This window comes from Lontra canadensis, unplaced genomic scaffold, assembly GCF_010015895.1.
Source record: "Lontra canadensis isolate GAN:19392208 unplaced genomic scaffold, GSC_riverotter_1.0 scaffold156, whole genome shotgun sequence".
In the NCBI taxonomy this organism is placed as follows: domain Eukaryota; kingdom Metazoa; phylum Chordata; class Mammalia; order Carnivora; family Mustelidae; genus Lontra; species Lontra canadensis.
Window position 1 is genome coordinate 1994598 of NW_022631150.1, and position 11630 is coordinate 2006227.

At 38.7% G+C, this 11630-nt stretch overlaps 1 protein-coding gene across 6 annotated transcripts in view; it reads right to left on the reverse strand.

The window, feature by feature from the left end:
* Window positions 1-1735, reverse strand: part of BCLAF1 (BCL2 associated transcription factor 1) — a 28846-nt gene extending 27111 nt beyond the window's left edge. For 2 of the 6 annotated variants that reach the window (XR_004381161.1, XM_032844811.1), the window contains exon 1: window positions 1602-1732. The gene's annotated coding sequence lies outside the window, so the exon portion shown is untranslated. Of the gene's footprint in view, window positions 1-1601 lie in introns of all 6 variants that reach the window. The other 4 variants (XM_032844814.1, XM_032844813.1, XR_004381162.1 and 1 more) reach the window with 3 other exon arrangements.
* Between the last annotated feature and the right edge of the window lie 9895 nt (window positions 1736-11630).

The following is an 11630-nucleotide window of genomic DNA, read 5'->3' on the forward strand; positions in this document are numbered from 1 at the left end:
ATTTCTACAAGTCTTCTCATCACACAGTTAAATCTAATAGAGGTAGATGAATTCAATAAACTCATGTAGATCTAAGTCTTTCAGGTGGTTTTTAGAGATCTCTTGAGTCCTAAAATACTATTGTTCTTACAAAAAAAGAAAAATTTCCTAGGCTACCCATTATCTGAATGAAGGGGGAATTCCAATGTTTATTACTATGATGTTAGTGAAAACATGGTATCCTTAAAACAAAATGGCTATGAGCCATCAGTACATAAACTTTGGGTTGCTCACCATGAGTTATTTTAGACACACAACCCTTCTTATAGAATTATCTACCCTAAACTGGCTAAAATCACATAAAAATGCAGATAAACTTGTAGCGGTTTTTCCTATGTAAAGAATCTCTACTGTCGAAACAGTAGCCCAACCATTCCAACTAGAGTCTAACTGGAACGAGAATTTACACTTTAGCCTTTTTTCAGCCTAAAACGTTAAAAAAAAAATTGACATAGGAAAGTGGTTGCTACTACTACTGCTTGATTCTGATAAGATAAATCTTAATGTGAAGAAAGCCAACTTACGGACTTAAAGTGAGGGCCAAGTCCCTAACCTGAACTCGCCACTCCCACCCAATTACCCCCACTGTCTATCATGGTTTCAATTTCTGACTAGATATAAAGACCTGAATCACTTGCCAAAAGGATGTGGTTTCGCGGGTACTACTCAAAGACTGCCTTTTGGGCTCAGGGTAAGGGGGCGGGGGAGAAACAACAAGGCTACTCTTCGATCCATCAGCTGAGGCCTGCTCCCCAGGCTAGGAAACGGTAACTAGGCACCAACTCTGAGAGTCGAGCGCACACGTTCGCTTCAAAACAAAGTGGGTTGCCAGGGGGATCCGAGATTAACCTCGGAGAAAACCACCCCGCGACGCCGGAGGCGGATGCCCGCGTCAGAGACGAGGGACAGCAGAACACGTTCTTAGTAACAAAAAACAAAAAACAACAACAACAACAAAAAAAAAAAAAAAAAACGGGGCGTAAAGCGACGAGTAGCGTGAAGCCGGAAAAAAAGAATTTAAAGACCACGCGAAAACGGGTCAACCTACCCAACGCACTTTGCTTCAGGTCACAGTTGTTTTATGAAAGCCCCAAAGCCTGGAAGAAAGGTGGCGCTCCCAGCCAATGAGAAGCGAACACAAGCTGCACCTCCAGCCGCCTCAGTAGCCGTAGGCGGAGAAAGGAGGAAGCGCGCGTGCGCCGGGCGAGCTTTCAGTCGGGCGCGCGCAAGAGTCCGGGCCGAGGAAATGGGGGAAGGGTGGAAGAGGGAGGTATGCGCACGCGCACGGGAAGGCCGCGCGGTCTCTGGGTTTCGAGCCAGGTTCTTAACCGCGCGCGCGCGCGCACCGTTCTCGCTGCTCACCCCACCCCCCACCTTTCCGACCTGTAGTGCCCCGAAAACCTGAGGGAATCTGATGGGAGAAACGCATAAATAACGGCGAAAGGGTCTCCTGGTCCTCCTGTAGCCGCCAACCTGTCACTACCCACAAAAGATTCAACAATATTCACTCATCCTCGGTATTTGATGCCCTTCGAGTGATTTGAATGCAGCATGAGGCCTACCTGAAACGCCAAAAGCACCGTTCCCGGGACTTATCTCCGTTGTAACTACACAGCGGCCATTTCCCGACTCAAGAACGGGAGAAAACCATAGAGGTATCTTCGACGCGCTAGCTCGTCTCCGTCACTTCCGATTTGGGGCGTGGCCGCCAGTGCCGCTAAATATCTGGACTAGCCCCGCCCACCCTTCCGCCCTAAACTGGCTCCCCAGCTATTAAGATGTTGCCTGAGGCTTTCTGGGAAGTCTCGTGGCAGGTCTCGCGCGATGATCTGGTGGCTCCGCCCTCCGGCCTAGAGCTGCCGCCTCGGAGGTGGTGACAGTAGATGGTGGGCGGGGTGTTTTGTTAGGCCGTGAGGTCTCCTGACCACACGGTGGAATTAGCGGGAGTCTCTACCTAGCTTTGAAGGTGCACCATGGACCTCTCTGTCGGCCCCACTTTTTGCTTGTCTGGTCTGTTCATACTGTGGCGCCGACGCGGACCAAAAGCAGAAAGCCAGTCTCACGCCGAGGAAAAGACGAGGCTAGAGGGCTGTTGGCACACCCGAGTCTCCCTTCGCCAGCCAGCGCCGAGTTTCTTCTCGGACGCCTTAACTGGAAACTTGGAAGTGTCGCTTTTGCTTTGATGTAAAATGTACCAAACGCACTTCGATTGTAGAAAAATGGCCAAGAGCTAAGTCCCCTTCCAGAGTAGCGTCAGACCAACTCTGTTACCCGTAACAGAGTTCGAACCGCAGAGCTCTGAGCAGCTTGAGCTGTCCTGCTTTGCATCAGAAGCCGGTGCTTCTTTCCTCCCGACGCTGCTAAAGCATTATCACTTAGGCACCCCGGAATGTTGGCGTAGGCATAAAAATAATACAGAGCACGAAGCATAACGATCATTTGTGCCGGCCGAGAAACAGCCCAATATAGCTTGGTCTGCCAGAAATATAAGTCAGATTATAAATAGGCAAGCCGCGTTTGATTGGGACAGAATTTCAAATAAAAATCCATAGTGCATTTTCTGTTAATACTTGTCTGGGCTGCATTTTCTTCCTTAGGCCCTGAAACTGTTATTACTTTGATGTTTAGGGACTTAAACTACCTTAAAGGATTTCAAAGTTATAATTAGCAAACCATCTTGTGTCAGTTAAATCCAGTGTTGGGCTCTAGTTGTGAATTTAACACTGTGCTTAGGGCATTCTCTGCTCACAATCCGATTTGCCAGCTCAACTAGAAAAAAATAACCTCATTTTCATGGAATAAATTCTCATTTTTCTCTAGCTGTACAGCCTGCACCTAACCCTACCACCACCACCACCATCCCAATGTGGAAAAAGTAATCTTTGGCCTATGTGGTGCACTGACAAGTCCCAAGCATTTAGTAGGTGCTCAGTATTTGCTGAATGGGTGAACTATATTAAAAGAAAAAAACCTAAACTTTGATAGCTCAATATAACTCTACTATTCTGCATGGGGGGAAGTGGGGGTGGAAAGTTGTTGAAAGGTTTTAATCAGAGGTATGACATCTATTTGAGAAAGATCTTTAAGTTGCTATGTGAGAAATGGTTGACACTGGACAGGAGATCAGTTAGGATGTTGTTTTAGTAATTTAAGTGAGGTAATGATCATGCTAAGAAAAGGAAAAATTGTAAATATATTTTAGAAATGGCATTGACAGGTCTTCCTCATGGAATGGATTAGGAGTTTAGAGAAAGGGGGGGAAATAGTGTTGCTAACTAGATCGTGGCCCTGATTAACTGGGTACATTTTGGTACTGTTACAATAATTGGGAAGATTGGAGAAAATGATAGGAAAAGGAGGAATGAACATGTTGTGAAATGGGAAGGAAATCACTAATTCCATTTTTTTTTAATTTTATGTATTTGTTTTAGAGAGGAAAAGCTCTTGAGAGCAGGGTGAGGGGCAGTGGGAGAAGGAAAGGGAGAGCACCTCAAACAGACTCCATGCAGAGCTAGATGCGGAGCTGGATCTCACGACCCTGAGATCATAATCTGAGTGAAACCAAGAAGTCAGACGCTTAACTGACTGAGCTACACAAGCACTCCATTTTTAATGTTAGGTTTGAGATGTGTGTGAAACATCCAAGTAGAGAGGCAAGGTGAGAATTTGAACATGTGCGTTTGCAATTCAAAGGAGTGTTCTGGCTTGGAGATAAAGTATAAAGATGATACTTAAAATCATAGGATAAAAGATAGAGACAAGAGATGACCTGGGACTGAACCCTTAAGAATCCCAACATTCAGAGATTTGTTAAAAGAGGAGGAGGAGCCAGTAAAGGAGACTCAGAAAAACAGCCAACAATGGGGCATCTGGATAGTGCAGTCAGTGAGTGACTGGCTCTTGGTTTCAGCTCAAGTCATGATCTCGGGGTCATAGAATCAGACTGCACTGAGTTTGGGGTTCTCTCTGCCTCCCTCACTCATGTTCTCTCTCTCTCTCTCTCTCTCTCTCTCAAAAAATAAATAAATCTTAAAAAAAAAAAACAGCTGGTGAAGTAGGGAATAGTGAAATCAAATGTATTAGTTATCTATTGCTGCATAACAAGTGACCCCAACATCTAGTAGCTTAAAACATTTATTTTTTCACAGTGTCTATGGGTCAGGAATCTGGGAGCGGTCATCTGGATGGTTCTAGCTTAAGGTCTTGATCTGCCAGCTGAGACTGCAGTCATCTGAAGTCTGTGGATTCACTCCAAGATCATTCAGGGTTTTTGGCAGGAGACCTCAGTTCCTCATTGCATGGACTTCTCCATAGGATGCCCGAGTGCCCCTTTGCATAGTAGCTGGCTCCTCACCACCACCCCCACTGCCAGAGTAAATGATCCAAGAAAGGGTGAGCCCAAGACAGAAGCTACAGTCTATTATAACCTAATCTCAGAAGTGACACACCATCGCTCTGCCATACTTCATTCGGACCAACCCCAGGTACAGTGTGGAAGGAGACTACACAAGGGTGTGAATACCAGGAGGTGGAGATCATTGCGGACCATCCTGGAGGCTGACTACCACAACAAGAGAGACAAGTGTTTCAAGTGTGTGAGGTCAAAAAAGACAAAGGACAAAATATGCTAATGTGCAATTTTGCCTGCAGGACACACTAAGAGAATGCAGTAACTACACCTGCCTGAAGTAAGCCAGGTAAGAATACTGACACATACAAGCACCTCAAACACCTACCAGCTACTTCAGTTCACACCCATCTACTTCTCATCTTACAACTGTCCATTTAATCTTAAAAACTGTCCTTCTACCAACATCACAATAACTAACAACTCACAAGTCTCCTGACATCTACTTCCTAAAGTATACTTTAGGTATTTTTAAGATAAAATACTGTATTAATTATAGTGTTTATGTATTTCTTAGCCATCTCTGCTACCGTTTTTGTGAGGTTGGTTCCTTTTTTTTTTCCATGTGTAACTGATTAAGTTTTTGAGTATCATACCCCAATCCTATTTTTCCATAAAACCTGTGGTCTTTATTGTGTGATTTTGCATAGCATGGTGATTTTTATGAGCACATACATGCATTAGAACAAAACTGTATAATGTCCAGTATATAGTCCTAATTTTAACAGTAAGGAAATTGAAGTTTGGAGAGGGAGAGTATTTTGCCAAAATAAATAAATCAGATTTTATATTAGATTTACATAATATAAAAATTTAAATAATATTAAATTGTATCAAATGTAAGTAATTTTAATAATATTAAAATAAATAATATTATTAAATATCATTAAATATAAATAATATTAAAATAATTTGGATTTTATCAAAGATCCATCTGGCTTCAAAAACCACCTTGTTTCCACAGCCGTATTTACACACATGAACAGCTAAAATAAGGGCAGGAAAGGAAAAATAAAATAAAATGAAAATAAAGAGGGAGGCAAACCATAAGAGATGCTGAACAAACAGGGTTGCTGGAGGGGAGGTGGGTGGGGAAAAGGGATAATTGGGTGCTGGGCATTAAGGAGGACATTTGATGTAATGAGCACTGTGTGTTAAATGCAACTGATGAATCCTTAAATTCCATCCCTGAAACTAATAACAGTATATGTTAAATAAATGGAATTTAAAGAATTTTTAAAAAATAAATAAAATACAGATGATATTAGATCAGCCTCACCTCAAGTGTTGTTTCTATTTTATTCAACTTGATTGATAGTTCCCATATGTCCTATTTTAGATAATAGAATATATATTCTAACATATGTACATATACATGTCTATTTGTTTATCTGAATAGTTTTCTGTTACCCATAAATAAAGAAACAAATTTAGAAACTTAATAGTCTCCAAGCCATGATTAAGTGGCCTTATTAGATGAATGACGCATGATATAATTTTACTTGGTATATATTAAGTATTAATGTTTTCTTTCATTTCAAATTCCCTTTTTCAGATATTTGATTAAGGCACTAGATAAGTAATAATATTACCACTTCTCCCTGCCTACAGGGCTTTCTCAGTGTTGGGGATTATCAGGCTAGATCTTACCTGAGCCACTCATTGCATATACCACAAAACTACTTATATTAAGGAAATCTAAGTAGTTTCAAGATCTGGGCCACAAATGGTGTGCTGCACAGGGATAAATGTGCAATGAAAATCTGTGGGAGGGCTTCAGGTCAGTATATGTATTAGTGCTGTAAGAAAAGAAAAGACATTGTGGGACAGGTAACAAAATGGTCAGAAATGGTTGACTCACTGGTCCAAGGGGACCATTTGGCATGATATCCTCATTCAAGCTCAAGGATGGATTTAGGTGCACATTAACTGAAAGCTGAATGTTTAAAGGGTTAGAAAAGTAAGGCACTAAGTGTATGTACAATAGCAGGAGAAGTGTGGGACAGAAAGCAGAATTAAATAATCTCTCTGAGAGCCTGGCTCAGTTGTAAACATACGAATTACCTGCATGGAAAGTATGCCTGTCAGCTTTCCAGAGATAAACAGTTGTGTCAATGTCAAAAAAATGATTGAATTTTAAAAAGTAGATAAAGTCATCTGGATGAACTGTGATGCCATATCTGTTAATCAGCACATTTTTTATCAAGATAGGTAATAAATGATCAGTGTCACAACTGAACTTTCTGTGCATCTCCAAACATTTGGTCATGCTCAGGTGATAGAAATGCCTGACTCTTGCTTCATGAAACTGACACGATTTAAAGAACAAATGTATGGGAGGGGAATAAATCTTAGTCTAGGCTTTAAGGTTCCTGGGAGTCCAGAGATAAATCCAGGTCATATGCAAAATTCTAGCCACCTTTGCAAGTGGCTGTGCCTTCCAGCATAAGTTATATGATCTTATACAGGGTCATACTCATTTTACATTGAATCCATTTACCTTGAATGTTCTACAAGCATTATTAAACACCCAACAGTTTTACTCTCCACCCTTTAACCATTTATAAAGAAAACTGCTTTTGAATTTTCTTTTACAATGAACTAGTGAAAAATCTTATAATGAGAATATACATCTATAATCACTTTGTAACTGATTTTGATGCAGCATGGACTTCTTTCTTTTTCTTTTTTTCATGGATGAGGCTTCCCTTAACTACCTTATTTCTAATATTATGTCTCATATTTAGGAAATCTTGCTTACCCTAGAAACAAATATTATCCTTCATTCTATAAAAAAAATTGTTTATAGCATTTCCATCAAATCTAAAAAGCCAGTTTTAAGATGCTCTATTATTTTAGTACCAGTAAGAAAGAAAAAAAAAATCCTGCACATTAATAGTGTTCATCAATTATTATATACATCTCAGTTTCAGAGTCATTAAAATATATAAAAATATGCATCATAAAAGTAATGTGATATGGTATTTGATTATATCATAAAGTTAGATTTTTAGTGTTCATAGAACTATAGCCATTACAGATAAAACATGCTCATAAGAAATTTGTCATGAGTTTACTTCACTTATACTACTATATATTTGATATATTTGATTTAGAATAAGTTTTCCATGTAACTTAAAATATAAAGAACCTTTTAATGAAGTCATAATTCCTTACTAAATGCTATCTAAAGAAGAAAACACATGAAAGGAGCCAAAGAAAAACTGCTTGAACTGTGGAAACAAAGCCACAAGTGAGTAAGTCTATCTTAAGATAGAGTAACGAGATATCAACTCATTTTATACCCTGGAAATGGTTAAGAAGTTAAAAATAAATAAATAAAAATAAATTAAAAAGCTACAAAATTAAGAAAATTGATCCTATTGAAATGACTAAAAAGGGGGGGGAGTCTTAAGTTCAAGATACAATTGGGGAAGTTACTTAAAAATATTTGAAAAGGGAACCTAGGTGGCTCAGTTGGTTAAGCAACTGCCTTTGACTCAGGTAATGATCCTGGAGTCCTGGGATCCAGTCCCACATTGGGCTCCCTGCTTGGTGGGGAGTCTGCTTCACCTTCTGACCCTCCCCCCTCTCATGCTCTCTCTTTCTCACTCTCTCTCTCTCTCTCATTCTCTCTCAAATAAATAAAATCTTTTAAAAAATATTTGAAGAAATCTGGCTAGGTAACTAGCTTTCTTTGCTCCTCTAGAAAAGTGAAAAAGGGTCAATTTGAATAGCAAATAGAATAATTCTCAGCATTAAGGATTGGGGACAAAGTTAGTGTAAACAGAAGTAAATGGAAATGATATCTATTAAATAGCTACTATGCAGCACATACTGTGATAGTAATTTTGTTCAATATTCACAAACAAGGATTAAAGGGATGTATTAACACTCCATTGTATTTATGAGGAAACTGATATTTTTCAAAATTAAAAAATTCACCTATCAGCTAACAAAGTGAAGAACCAGGGTTTTAACTCAAAGTTAACCCAAAGTTTAAATCAAAGTCTATGTCCTTTCTACTACTTTTTGGCTGAGAATTTGCAACAGTAGAGTGGGAGATTGTAAATTCCAACCTTGTGGATGTTTCTGAGATGAGGTCAAAAACACTTTGGGGGGATATTTTGTGAGCAATTATGCTTGAAAGCAGTCCAAATGGATGCTTCCAAATTACTAAGAAGATCTAACCTTTCGGAAAACTGCCCTGTCAATTGTCCCTATATTTGAGTATATTAGGAGAAAGATGGGTTGAGATTAAAGGCCTGCATTTTTCCCTTGTTGTTAAATATCACTTGAAATATCACTTGATCATTTATCTTCTTGTTGGAAAACGGACTGAAAGCAAGGCCAGTATTAGTGAGTTTTTAGATAGAGCCCTTCCTCATGTTTGCTTAGGCCTCTCCTCTACAATAACAACATCCTGACTAATAAACTAGGGCAATGATAGGAGTCTGGCTCCAAAATGACAAAGGTTTTATGGCTGCTCAGCTCTAGCTTTTCAGGAAAACAATCACTAAACTTCAGAGCAGAAATAATGTAGGCCTTTTCCCTGTGAAAATTCCAAAGAAAGAAAATACAATAAAAACAAAGCTTCTTTGGAAAACTTTAAGAAGACAAGGGTGTCTCTTATCTGTTAATCCTAGTAAGAATTGCTAAAAAAAAATCATTAAAAAATTATTTGTATTTGTATAAAAATAGACAAGAATAAACCTCAAAATGATACAATATTTCCGCTTGGATGACCATGTTATAGGTTATTTTTAAACAATTTTTTCCCTTTGCTTTTCTGCATTTAATAAAATTTGTACAATAAGCTTTACTTTTATAATAAACTCAAATTTATATCACTTAATTTTATTTGAATTGTGGAAGATCTTGAGTTAAGAACTAAGAAAAGATGTTTTTTATATGTGGTTCTTATAAATCAGATGTCAAAAGTCCAACAAAGAATAAAATATCTGTTACTAAATCATGTTCTTTGATAAACCCAATTCTAAATGACTTTCGAGGGGGATATTTGCTTTCAGAAAGAATTTTTGAGTTTCTTTCTTTTTTCTTTTTTCCTGGTTGCCCTGCAATGTTCTGTTTTGCTTCATGAACCTTCTCTTGAGCAATTAAGGGAAATACTGTAGTTCAGTGAGAAAATGTTATGTTAAATTGCTTCCATTTAAAAGCAACTTAAAAGGGCGCCTAGGTGGCTCAGTCAGCTAAGGAATGGACTCTTGATTTCAGCTCAGGTCATGATCTCAGGGTGGTGAGATTGAGCCCTGCGTGGAGCCCATGCTGAGCATGAAGCACTGGGCTTCATGCTCAGCGGGGAGTCTGCTCAAGATTCTCTTTCTACCTCTCCTTCTGCCCCTCCCCCATCCCTAAAAATAAATAAATAAATATTTTAAAAGGAACTTACATACTGAATTCCAACCAGCCATGATAGATAGGCCTAAAAATGGCATGATCTTTTGCAAGACAGTTGTCTTCAAAATTCATTTTGTCATAGTGGACTCTGGCTAGTTGGGTTAAAAGTTAACACCACTGGCTCATTTTTAAATTCAGTTTTAAGAAAAGATTGTAAAATCATGGACCAGACTTTGTTTTTCCAGCGTTTGTGCCATTATTTGTTTTTATGTCTATGACAAAAAAAAAAAAAAAAGAATAGAGTTTAATACTGTATTGTAGCTAGGTTAATTTCTGCCAACACAAATCCATCCAGTAGCTTTGCCTAGACACAGAATGTCTAGGGAGATGTTTCAGGGAGATTTGAGGGAGATATTTCTGGCAATGGCATATTAGATGATCTGTTGCCCCCACAATGAGATGGTCGTTGTTTGAAAACAAGTCCATTAACATGCTTAAAAATCGTTCAGGAGCAGCAGCCTTACAAATATTTATCATTATTGGTCATTTGCAATTTATTCATAGGGATCCAGCTGGCAACCATCTGGTGTATAAAACTGAAAACTAAAGGGAAAAAATAAAGTAAAAATCACTGGAAAATATAGTCTCCATACATCTTTAATACATATTAAGTTAGGGGGTTAGTTGTTAATGGAATAGGATGGGTGCTCTAGTATAGCAGAAACATATATGGAATTTAACACAAAGGTAAGTTGAAATTTTACCCAAAAGTAGATGATGAAGGACAAAATGAAAAAAGTAACAATATCATAATTAATTGACAAAGGTATTAGGGAGTACAGACTGGGCTGCCGGGACAAATGACTCTAAAATGCATAGTGGCTCACGTGCAGTAAAGGCTTTTTCTCTCTCAACTCTTAAGGCAGTAAGGACAGGTTGGTAGATATTTCCTTGAGCAGTGATTGGGGCCCTAAGCAATGTTGTGACTCAAAGGTCCATAAGCTTCCAAAGGATCCATGAGTAGAATTCCGAGCTATCAGTATACTTGTACGGGGAAAATTACACCCCTTTGAACTCTGAACCAGAACTTATCATTTCCTTTGGCTATGAATGTAGGTAAAACTCATAGAAGTCTTAGCAATGCTCGTGACTTTGTGGCAAATAGAAATCACAGATTTTTTTTTGTTGTCAAGCTTCCAGAAGACTGCATCCTCTGGTTTTCAACTTGGATGTAGCCTTCTGAAAGACTCTGAGCCAGACCCACCCAGCTAAGCAGCTCCTGAAACCTGGAGAAAATGTATGTTTTAGGAGTTAGGTGTTGGGGTAATTTGTTCCGTAGAAATATATCACTAATATACCTGTATATTATCATATCACTAATTTTATAAATATTTTGATAGTTGGATTCAATGTAATTCATTTCCTTTATAATTCTAATATTTTATTTCACGTGTTCTTAAAACATTCTTGATGCAGTGGTGGCTGGGAAACGTAGCCCTCGGTGAACAACGTTTGCTAGCCATTGTTCCATATTAGGGGAGGGATATATTTTAATAGATTGTGCCAGAACAAATGCCCAAATATGAAGAAAAGCAAGGAAAATGATATCTGCTAGAATAAAATCTTAAAGCTAATTTGAAAATAAACACAGTCAAATAAAAGAAGCAGATGGTAATGACATAAATCATACTCTGTGAATTGATTTTTATTCCAAGTGATAAGACATCTATAGATCTGAAGATGTAGAGGACTAATTTGAGTCCAGCATCTGGATCAGAAAGTCAGAAGTGGAATTTTTCTTTAGTTGTCCTTAAGAATGAGTTTT